This window comes from Abramis brama (genome assembly GCF_963993115.1).
Source record: "Abramis brama genome assembly, chromosome: 8".
NCBI lineage: Eukaryota > Metazoa > Chordata > Actinopteri > Cypriniformes > Leuciscidae > Abramis > Abramis brama.
Window position 1 is genome coordinate 3,328,572 of NC_139970.1, and position 12,957 is coordinate 3,341,528.

Below are 12,957 nucleotides of genomic sequence, written 5' to 3' on the forward strand. Positions count from 1 at the left end.
AATAAATTTTAGATTTTTCTGGTTAAAATTGCTTTTTAAAATTCACAGAATACACACACACACAAATGTTTCCAACAATATATCATATAATGAACACCAGGTTTGTTGTGCCTTGTAGGCATAGGCTATGCGCAGTGCTGCATAAAATGTTAATAACAATAACCTATAGCAGCCTATAAATCTTCCAAAAGATTTCAGTAACAACTGCGCTAGAGAAAAATATATTGATTATCATATGTTACTTCAAATGTTTCCATTCGTTATGATGATATGAAATGAGATAATAGTAAAAACATGAAGCCTAATGTTTGGTGCGTTTTGCTTTTCAAACGCAATCGCGCTACAAAATATGAAACATTCAAACGCACGGCGCGCTACAAAATATGAAACATTCAAACGCACAGCATGCTCCAAAATATGAAACATTCAAACGCACGGCGCGCTACAAAATATGAAACATTATGGTTACCATATTATACATATCTACGTTTGAGCAGATATCCACAAACACAGTAACAGTAAACACGGGTCTAAATATTATAATATTCACCATATATCTAGCAACAGTTCAACTGCAATGTGAAGTTTATGCAACAATAACATAAACTATTAAGTAAGATTTTCTTACCTTACATCTTTCTTGTCTTCAAATCGCGTTCTTCTTCTTCTGAGGTAAATCCAATGTAAGCTCAGGGACGTCTAAAAGCAGAGACTTGTGGAGTGTTTTGTTTTTGAGGTAATGAGTGCGTTCGCGTTCCATGTGGAGATTTGCATGTGAATCTCTTTTGCGCACGTGGGCGTGCTCAAATTAAAAATAATGAGCAAGCGTTTGAGATACTGGACATCTTGTTGTTTTTTTTTACAAATTACGTAAACAGAGAATATTTGTTTTCAGTTTGAATCCGATCATTTAAAAGTACACACTTAAATGTTTATGAGGTATATGAGGTTTATGAGGTTAAAGGTATATGGCTCATAAATGTGTGACAAGTATTCGCTGAGTTTTGTTTCAGTTTATAGACGTGCTCAAGAAAAAAAAGTTCACCACAACGGGGAGGCAGAAAGCACACCCTGTTTATTTTCTTTATTTTACAAAAGCACAATGTTTTGATTTGATTGTAAGTGGACACATACAAAAGTAGAAATATCACTGATTCTTTTTTTATATTTCTTTTTTCTGTATGACCATAAATGACGGATTAATTAGAGTTTATTGTGCTACAATGTGAAGAAAATCCAGCAAAACGCGTGGGTGCGTTTGCTGACCTCAGAGGGTTAAGGACTGGATGGATAAATGTGTCTGGTCCATTGTACACATTATGGATGGGGAAGGAAATTTCTTTAGTTATGACAATTCTATTGTGAAAACATACAATATTATTTGCACTCTGAATTTATATGTCTTTGTTAAAAGTTGTCCTTATGTTTTGGTTCAGTTGGTTAAAGGTGCATTGTGTTATTCACCTGTGATTCCAAGACTGAGTAGTTTTATAATTTCTGGTCTTAATTTTAAGTTGGTCTTAAAGTCCAACTGAAATCAAAATTGACCCTATTTACTTTGTTAGCGCATATTACTAGTCTTGTGGTGAACAATTAATCCGTGCAAGTTAATACACAGAAAAAAAATTTTGCCGTCGTAATCTTTAATCAAAGTCTGAAAAGTTACTTCCGGTCTGGAATGGCGTTCCTTCTCTGATGACGTAGGTTTGACGGCTTGGTTTGGGAAACGCTTAACCACTCCCCTCAAACCGTTAGTCTGCTGTGAGCGAGAGATGGAGAGGAGGAGCGCTAGAGTAAAACCCTGCCCTCTGTTCAATATTCCTTTTCACTGGGAAATACGTCACAGCACTGGAGAAAAGTCGTTTGCAACTTCCGGTTCACGCGGACTTTAATTTTAAGTTTTAAAGGTGCCTTATGTAAAAATTGAGGTAAAAATATCCAAAAAATGAGCTACATGCATCAAAAGAATGAGAAGAAATAAGGGCGATGATGTCATTAAAAAAATGTCAAGTTATAGTGCTGCAGAGATATCAACCTGAATTAGCATTAGCATTAATAGCCACGGCCCGACAGGTGTCGTAATACCAGTTTCGGCCATGGGAGGCGGTATGCCGGCAACATAACCACCAGCCAAACATGCAATACACGAATAACTCGCACGGCTTGTGGGCGTACTTGAACCTGATGTCAATCGTGTGGAAAGTAGCCTACAGCCCACTACTACATTCAAATAAAATATGATAAAAAAGGAACAGAACCAGAGTAAACATTGGCACTGCTTTTCATCGCTGGAGACAACTAATGGACATGAAAAAAATGAGGTTTGACTTCGAACTTGCAACATTTCTTTTGGATTGGTAAGTAAGATGCTGTTAGTATTTCGTTAGAAGTTTGTTTTATATGTTTGTGTAGATTTTCGGGAAGTTATAACATAGAAATGTATCGAAGGCTGTTCGATAAACGTATATAACGTTCATAAATACAGTATTGTAATATAGTACACATAGCACAATCTCTATTGCTCTTTTTTTCTTGCCAACTAACGTTACGTGACCTATATTATGTATATTAAATGGCTTTCCTGAGGTAAATCTGACATAATTGTTCTCCAGCTGTGTTATTGACCTCTTCACGATGATAAAAAACACTGATTGGTCGATATTATGTATGAGGAATACATTTTGGTAAGTTGTAGCCTAACATTACTGTATCTTTCAGTGTTCGTGATTTTTTTACTATTAGCTAGTAGAGATGATCGGTTCACATGCCCTAGGGATCTGTCGTGTAACATTTACAAGCGCCAAAACGGTATTTAATTGACAGAATCTGAGAGCTGAGATTTTTTTATATCATAACTAACCTGCTCTGTCTAGTCTGTCGGTCTCCGTGTCCTCTTTGCTTCGCGATTTTTCTGTGCGTGAGAAAATTGATGTGTGGGGTGAGAGCGTGTGAAAAGTGTTTGCGTGTGTCTCACGGTTAATGCGTGAGAGTTGGCAGCTCTGGTTACGTTGGCGCTAGCTTGGTCAACATCAGCGAATGCTGTCTGTCAAATTAATGTAATTCAAACTAACAATAAAAATGTAATATGAACAAAATGAATATGAACATATTCACTGGTAAAGGTGAAGGGGAGTAGCTTGAAGATATTCATACTCTAGAGTAGACCAACTCACTTTCTGGAGGTATACTGCCCCCATCTGGTATGGAATGTGGAGTATGAATTTATTTATTTTTACAAAAGGCACCTTTAAGAACATTTGTAAATACAGAGACTTTCTCTGCGACAGTTAGAACGAGACCTATTGTTTTAGATTTTCCTAAAGATAAAGCGGTTCAAATTACAACAAGATTTCTCACTTTTCCACTTCTACCAAAGGTAAAAGAGGTTCAGTTTAAAATTATTAATGATATTTACCCTTGTAATGCGTTCCTCAGACATTTAACCCCCTAGTGTCGGCGGTATCGCCAGCGTGATCTGCTCGTTTTTTTTCCTTATCAGCGCAAAAGAGACTCAAAATGTTGATCTTACATGCTTGTGTTATACATCAATCGATCCTGTTAAGTGTGTATTAATTTTGTGTATACTCACAATAAAAACAACGTGTTTTGCTTTTTGCCAAATAAAGAAAAATAAACATGATGTGAGTTCTGCTTTCTCTCTGTCAGTGAAGTCCATTCTGAAATGCTTCCGAAAATGAACTATAACTCAGCGAATACTCAGTCAAACAGGCATACAGACACACAGACATGAAGCTGGAATTCTCTTCTTTTAAATTAAGTAATTTTTATAAAAAAAACAAATATTCTCAGTTTATGTAATATGTATGAAAAGAGAGAGATGTCAGTCGTATGTTTTAATGTGATCCCACCCACGGAGAGCGTGTGCTATTCAAACTCTAATAAGCTGAGGCGATCCATGCAAACCTATGAATGCCCACATCAGCTGGATAACACACACTGCGAGTTCACTTTCAGACTCATTTACTTTATGACGCTGTGAGGAATAATACTATCTTAATAATAATCCTGGAAAATTTACCTCAGAAGTGCTGGAAGTTTCATTTCGAGGAGCAACGGATCCAGCTGAGGAATAGGTCAGTTCAATATTTGCTTTGTTCTAATCGCAATAGTGTCTGTACACGCAAAACGACTGTTTAAATATGAATCGCGTTTCTGTGTGTGAATGAATGAACAGCTTTTACCAAACTCTATTGCTATACTGAGATGAGTAAAACTACAAAAATCGGATAGATTATAAAGTTTTTACTGTAAAATACTGCCACATCAAATAAGCTTATACCGGTAATGTTACCAATTTCTGCTCATATGTTAAATATATATATACTATGTTTTGTCAAAAATAAAGTCATCAACTAAGATGTAGTGTTCGTTCCAATGTAGGCTATATTCAAACTAATGAATCCTTAACTTTGAAATACGTATAATAAAATGTATAGTTTTTACAAAGAAAGATTACACTGGAAATATTGTTAAAATTTTAATTGTTGTTGTAATTGTATAACCTTTTTAATAAAATAGCACAAAAAAAAAAAAAAAATATATATATATACAAGGATAGATGTAAACAAAATCTTAAAAGGTCAATATAAGCCTTCTCTTTAAATCATTTTTATTGTGTTTTATTAGTGACACATTTGGGTAGAGAATATATTCCAAATCTAAAAATACAGTATGAGAACAATTAACTGCACAATTACTAGAAATGTTTACCTTGGATATTATACAATTTGCGGAAAAAAACAACATCTGTGTTTCCAACTGTGAACCAATTATATATATATATATATATATATATATATATATATATATATATATATATTTTGTCCTTGCATTCTTTCTTGTAGCTCAGTGACACACCTGAATGAAAGGCTAATTATGCGGGCCATTGTCTCCTCAGGTGTGAACCACTCAATATTCATGATGGTGTTGGATCGTTCACGCCCACTCACATATTGCCTTTCCAAACAAAAATTGTCTTACAAAATTTAAATCAATGTATTTTTTTATGTGAATGATTAGGCAGGATGATTTTCACATCATTTTGAAGAAAAAAACTCTTGGCGACAAAATGCATTATTCAGAAGTCTTGTGGACACATATTTAGTATGTGTTTTGTGGCCTTATTTCAGAAATTTTCATTTTTAGTTCTTTCAATAACCATGCATAAACATTATTTTCTCAAAAATACAAACATGTACATACATGTTGCTCACATATTATGGTAGCCTTGTTTGTGCTAAATAGTGTAATTATACCTTTTCCATTAATATGTTTATAAGCAACTGAAAAAAGCACAAATGTCAGGGCATGTCAGAATATCTCAAGGACCCCAAAAACACCTCAGACCCCAGAGGGTTAATTACCTTTTGTGAAACAGACAAAGAGTCGTTGGAACATTTATTTTATTTATGCAAATTCTCAAAAGAATTCTGGGATGACCATTATGTTTGGTTAGTTTGAAATATGTAATACCTGACTTTAATGTTAAAACTATAAAATATATATATTTTTTTTTTTGGATTTATGATGATGAATTTTTGGTTAACAATATTGTGCTGTTGGCCAATTACTTAATACACAAATTCAGATTCTTTAAGAACTCCCCACATTCTTACTTTTCCATAAAGATTTAATGATCTTCTTCAAATCTTTAAGACTCGTGTAACAAAAAAATCCCTTAAACTATGCAATCTTTTTAAGGTATTTTTTGATGGTAATATGTTATTTATATATTTATTTTCTTTTTTGTTATTCACGTTTCTTTTGGTTTTTGTTGTTTATTTATTCTGTTTGCTGCGATTTGGACTTCTTAGAATTGTATTAATATTTGTCTTTTTGAGGTTTGTTTGGTATTTTGTATGTTTCTTCAAGCATAAAAATATCCTCTTACTTCAGGGTATCTCATGATCTTATACAGTATTTTACAGAGTATAGGCTATGTATGTTTTGATATGAAAACATGAATAAGAAATTTTCTGCAGGATTTATGTGATTTTCAGGGACTGATGGTGCTGTTCTGTGGTTTATTTCATGAGTAGATCATGTGCCGAATCCAGAAAAACCTGTTAGACTACATACTCTTTTCCGAACACAAAGTTCAGTTCAACTGAAGGTGTTTTTCAGACTGTGCCGTGAAGGCGAAAACATGATTAACGAAGAACAAACGTCAAGATAGTAAGTACTTTCATGAAATATTTCAGTGCACTGGGACACATGGATCATATTTGCTTTCAAGGTGAAGTGAATGAGTGAAATTAAATATGACTTGGCTTATAGATTATTACATTATATATTTAACACATAACATCATTCTCTTTGAGTGTTTATCATTTGTTAACTGCACGTTTAATGTTGGGATTTTGAGAAAACAAAATATCCGTGATAAAATATGAATAAAAAATTATAATGGACATAAATTTAGTAATACGGACATTATCCATTTACACTTGACTGTGTGAGTGCAATGCAGTGGATCAAAAAAATAAATAAATAAACAAAATACAAATATATGATAGAAAAAATACTTTTTAACAAAAAACTTTAGCATGCAAGGTTCTCTCCAAGTTCTGATCAAAAACTGATCCAGTGATGTCATCTACTCCATAATGTCATTGCGCAGGAGAGCATCTTCAAGTGCTTTGGTAAAGTTAACTGGTTTAAAGGTTTAGTTCACCCAAAAATTACATTTCTGTCGTTAATCATTCATCCACATATCATTCTAAACCCGTAAGACAATCGTTTATCTTCGAAACACAAATTAAGATCTTTTTAGAGGTATTAGTTAAACTATGTAACTTTTGGCGCTTAAGCGGTTAATAAACAAACTGCTGCGTCTTGCGGAAGAACATTGTAGCCGGATCTACTTCTCTCTGTTTATGTCTATGGTGAGTCACGCAGGTACTGTGCTACTCGGCAGCGGTTTAAAATTCACGTCACCAAGGTCAGATAAATCCCATCGCATAGAGCCTCTTTCACCTAGATATCATCATATAGAGACTGTGTCTGTTCCCTGAATTAGGACATACAAAAAACTTCCAAACCCTTCTAAGGGTAAAAATTTTATTGATGTTCAACAAATAAATAAAAAACAGATATAATATAAATGAGCAAATGATAAAGCTTGTGTTGAATATTAGATCCCTTACTTAAAAAGCACTTATTGTTAATGATATGATTACAGACTATAATCTAGATGTGCTGTGTTTGACAGAAACCTGGCTAAAACCAAATTATTACATTACTTTAAATGAGTCCACCCTGCAAGATTACTGTTATAAACATTAACCTCATCTGAAAGGCAAAGAGGGAGGTGTTGCTGTAATTTATAGAAATATTTTTAGAATTACTAAGAAGTTTTGTTTTAAATATTATTCTTTTGAACTGTTGGTGCTTAATATAGCAATATATATATTATGTAAATGATAAATTACGTTTGAGATTTGTGCTGGCTACTGTATACAGGCCACCAGGGCACCATACTGTCAGGTTTAGAGAAGACTCAAACAGTTGAGTAAATAAACAAGGTTTATTGAGAACAGAAGCACAGAACCGGCAGATGTAATGGTGAGTAGGTCATGTATGTATCTCAGGTTGGTAGATCAGGTAGTGAGTCTTGTGTGTCCATGTAAAGACGAGACCAGACACTGAACAGAAGGTGAAGGGTTGTATATAAAGGGAGTGAATGATGAGGTGGTGATGAGGTGCAGGTGTGGTGAATCAGTATTCCGGGGAGAGTGAACGAGTGTTGGCGGAGTGTGCAGATCTGGTGGATCCCTGACAGTACCTCCCTCCATTCCTCCCTTCCTCCCTCCCTCCCTCCATTCCTCCCTCCCTCCATTCCTCCCTCCCTCCCTCCATTCCTCCCTCCATGGGCAGCTCCTGACGACTGGATGGAGAGATTATGACAACAACAACAACGGGGTCTACCACGACCTCTGGGAGCTGGTCGGTCATGGTGTTCAGTGTAAAACTGGGTGAGGAGTCCTGGATCAAGGATATCGTCCTGTAGAACCCATGAACATTCCTCTGGGCCATAGTCCTCACAGTCGATGAGGTATTCAATTTTGGAATTTTATTTTAGATAACGAAAAAGATGCATTTGGATTGGCAAAGATGCATCTCTATTGGAGTTAGACAACACGTGTCAGGACCTACTCATTGTCGTAATCATACCCTAGATCTAATATTATCACATGGAATAGATGTTGATGCCGTTGAAATTCTGCAGCAGAGCGATGACATCTCAGATCATTATCTAGTCTCGTGTAAACTTAATTTAGCCAAGGCTGCAAAGACGACTTCGTGTTACAAATATGTTAGACCTATCACTTCTGCCACTAAAGATTGCTTTATCAATAATCTTCCTGATCAGTTTCATCATCTCAGCATCCCAGATAGCTTAGAAGAACTCAATATTGCGACAGAAACTTTTAACTCTCTGATTTCCAGCACTTTAGACACAGTTGCTCTGTTGCGCTTAAAGAAGATTAAAGAGAATAGTCCAACGCCGTGGTACAACGTGCACATTCGGGCCCTTAAGAGAGCAGCCAGAAAAATGTAGCGCAACTGGAAGAAAACAAAACTAGAGGTATTTCGCGTTTCATGGGAAGAGAGATCGATTGCATACAGAGAGGCCTTAGAAGCTGCTAGATCTGCTTATTTTTCAACCCTATTAGAAGAAAATAAACAAAATCCTAGGTATTTATTTGAAACTAAAGCTTCAAGCCCAGAAGTTTCCAAGCAGCACAGCAGTAATGACTTTATGAACTTCACTTACAAGATTGATAATATCAGGGAGAAAATTATAACTATGCAACTGTCTATTACAGTATCGCATCAGGCAGTGCATTGTAGTGTCCCTAAGGAAAAATTTGATTCATTCATTGCTATAGAAGAGGAAGAATTTGTTAAAAGCAGTCCTGAAATGTCAACTAGGCTCTTCCCTGTGAAGGCAAAGCCTTTACCTCTCTACAGATAAAGCGTTGTCGGGATAATTCCGGTTCGCGTGGCTACGTGGAAGCGATAAAATTCTGTATTATTAATTTTAAGGCCAGACAAGTAGTATGTTGAGGGTTGATTTGTAGGGAAGGACTACACGCCTGCGCACATATACTCATATGCGCATACCTATAGACTGAACTCGTAATACGCATTTGCACGCCATCAGCGCTCTCACTGGTTCGTGTTTTTGAAGTTTGCGCAGAAAGAACTTTGGACTTTTCTATTAAAATGGTGTCATGTTAGCGGGCCCTAAGTTAATAACTAAGGATCGTTGCGACAGAAGTGAATCAAACTAACTTTAGCTGGACAATAACTTTATTCTAGAGCTGCTATAAAGCCAAACACTTTACTTTAATTTCCTATTACCAATGTAAAGCTGTTTTAGAACAATCTACATTGTTAAAAGCGCTATATAAATGAAGATGACTTGACTTATGATGTACTCACATTACCAAACTTACATTAGCAAAAAAAAAAAGTTACATTGACAATCTACTACGCAACTAAATAGAAAGTAAGTTAGAGCTCACCTGTCAACATTTTAAGCAGGTAAAATACCAAAAAATTTCGTAAAATACGACACTGAAAAACGGCATAAAAATGTTTAATAGAAACGTTTACGCAGAAATTTCCATGTATCTTTATGATGTTAAAGCTGGAGGATTTGAGGATTTATCTTGTAAAAGTTTGATCAAGGTCAGTGTTCATGTGTGACTTTCTCATATTAATATGAATCTCTGGAGGACATTTTAAGTGATTGTATTGTATGAAATCTTTAATAAAGGGTTTCTTTCACTTCAATGTTTTTTTTTAATCGAGCTTGAGTTAATGCAGTCACGTGATTGTTTTTCTCCCATGCTCCAGATATGTACAGCTATATGAAGGTTGTTTAATTTAATCATTTAATTTAGTGTGTGAATGTTTCTTTATTCAGAGTCAGTGGAGGAGATCAATCAGATTCTCCTGCAGCTTCATCATGGCTGATTCACAAGGATCCAGAGATGGAGATTTTTCTCCAGGATGCAGGTACTTTCAACAAACACTGTTAAATATTTTATTACATAACAGAAAAAGATCAGTTTTTGACTGAATGATCTCAGGTATATCACTTCTATAAAATATGTGCTTATAGTATGACACCTTTGAATTAGAAGCATCATTTTTAGTCTAATACTAGCAATGACATCAAGTAATTGTAAGCAGAGATTTTTTCCAACTTTTTATAATGGAGTAGGTGTAAAATTGAGCAGATTTTTCTAATTGCTGGTTCAGATTTGTTGAAAGCTTCACAGTGTCTGGTCCATGGTTATTTTCGTAAACGAAAACTGAAACTAAGACAAAAACTATTGGTCAAAAAACATTTCCGTAAACTGAAATAAAATTAAACATTCATAATACATGAAAAACTAAATCAAAACAAAACTAACAACAGTTACTGAAAAACTAACTGAAATAAAATAATAATTTGCAAAAATAAATAATCGTTTCCGTAATTAAAAAGCTCTTTACTTTGGCAGAAAATCTGAGGGATTCATAAATTTTGGGGCATCTCGCCCGGGGGGCGGGGTTACGTCCTGCATCACATCTCTCATTCGGTTTCTCACGACTAGGGTCAGCGCACACACAGGCAGGCACAGAACTAGCTAGCGAACCTAGGTCTTAAATCTAATAAGTTATGTTTTTTACAACACGTTTTTTGATGGAAAAGTGATGTTTAATTTCCATAGTCTTTGTTTAGTGAACGAAAGCGAAATCAGGAATTGCGGTCTTTCAGTTTGTTTATCGTTACCTAGCTACCAAGGGTTTAAAGGTGCCCTAGAATGTGAAATTGAATTTATCTTGGCATAGTTAAATAACAAGAGTTTAGTACATGGACATGACATACAGTGAGTCTCAGACACCATAGTTTTCTCTTTCTTATTTAAATCTCATTTTTGAAAAACACCCCTGAAAAACAGGCGAATCTCCACATAACACCGACTGTGACGCAACAGTCGGGATCATTAATATGTACGCCTCCAAAAATTTGCATATGCCAGCCCATGCTCAATGCCAGGCGGAACTGCGCAGCCGAATCATCGGAAGTTCTGCAGGTGAAGAAAAAACAAGCAGGAGGAGGATTATAGGGAAAATGGCAGATCTATCTATAATCTATCTATAATCTATCTATAATCGGATACCGCTACAGTTTAATTCAAAGTTGTTAGTTGCTCTGCCCATTTCACCACGGACTGTTTTTCTAACCTGGAACAATATCAAGCAGCCAGGCTTCTCTCGGCGTCTCAAACGGACGAAGGGGGCGATTTCAACTAACGTTATATTTCCGCAAGCGGTAAGTAGTGATTTTATTAACGATAATTTACACTGTGTTATCTAGATCCAGCACGATATTGTTTTTTATATGATGTTCGAGAGAGACATCATGGCTTGCAAACGAGCGAAGCATGGCAGTTGCTCAGTGTTTGGATGTACAAATGAACACAAAAGTATTTTTTTAGTTCCTTCATCCGAGCCTCTGGAGAACCAGTGGGTTATGTGAATTTCTGATGTGTAATTGTTCAAGTTCAGACAGATAATCTTTCTCTCAAAGTCGTTCAATACTGTTTATGCATCAGTAAATCAAGCCAGTGACTAAACGCTCAATTTCACGTCGTTTCTCGCAGAAACTGCGTATAAAAGCTGTAATAGTAAAAGTTTTCCAGATAGCTCTACATGTAATGCCAGATTTCATATGCAAGCATGTCAGCCAATCACAGCAGAGGGCAACAACACTGCAGTCTCACAGCAGACACGCCCCTTCAAACAGAGTGTTCAGATCAAAGGATGAAATCAGGCTAGGAAATATGCCTTTTATTTCTAAATTATAACAAATTTTGATCTAAAAAACATACTAACATTATAAGGGCACCCCAGGAAACATTATAAAATAATAAAATAATCCATTCTAGGGCACCTTTAAGTTGTACAAGATGTGCTGTAGCCTTAATTACAATGGCCAAGTCGAGTTTCATATTAACAGATGAATAGGCTTGTGGTCGCTTGTGTTATGAACTGCTCTGAGACTTGAAGGTTGGGATCCAAACGCAGCTTTATTTGAGGGCAATCCAGAGGCGTAATGCAAAGTACAGGCTAGGGTCATACACAGGCAGGCAGTCAAAACAAAGAAACAAACAAAACAAACTAACAGGCAGGGACCAGAGGCAAGAGAGTAATCCAGGGACCAGAGGCAAGAGAGTAATCCAGGGAACAGGGCAAGATATCAAAAAACCAAGAAACAAGAAAACCAGGGAAACGCTCAGAAATGCAGTGAAACACTTAACAAGACTTCGCGGTGAGTGAATGAATGAACAAGATATATATAGACTGAGACTAACAGGATGATAAGACAAAGGTGAATGCAATCAGTGAATGAGGTACAGGTTTAATGTGATCAGTGAATGAGTCCAGGCAGTGAGTTCTGGGAAATGTAGTTTGAGAGTGATAATAGTCTTATGTGGAGTGCCCTCTGGTGGCTCTCAATGGCAACTCCAGCTGGTGATCGTTACATAGCCCCCCCTTTAAGGAGCGGATTCCAGACGCTCCTAAAACTGTCCAGGAGGGAGGTGGAGCGGAGGCGGATCCGGGGGCGGGATGGAGGGCCAGGCCCGTGCAGCGGAAGGGGACCTGAAGACTCCGGCAGGGCAGAAGGCCAGGGCGGAGCAGGCTGTGCAGGCGACCAGGCAGGGGCAGACTGTGCAGGCGACCAGGGCGGAGCAGGCTGTGCAGGCGGCCAGGGCGGAGCAGGCTGTGCAGGCGGCCAGGGCGGAGCAGGCGGAGCAGGCTGTGCAGGCGGCCAGGGCGGAGCAGGCTGTGCAGGCGACCCTTCAGGCGGCCGGGGCGGAGACGACCCTTCAGGCGGCCGGGGCGGAGACGACCCTTCAGGCGGCCGGGGCGGAG

General features: G+C 37.0%; 1 protein-coding gene across 1 annotated transcript in view; it reads right to left on the reverse strand.

Moving 5' to 3' along the window:
- Positions 1–12,957, reverse strand: part of LOC311088076 (radial spoke head 10 homolog B-like) — a 304,215-nt gene that overhangs the window by 133,813 nt on the left and 157,445 nt on the right. The window lies entirely within an intron of this gene.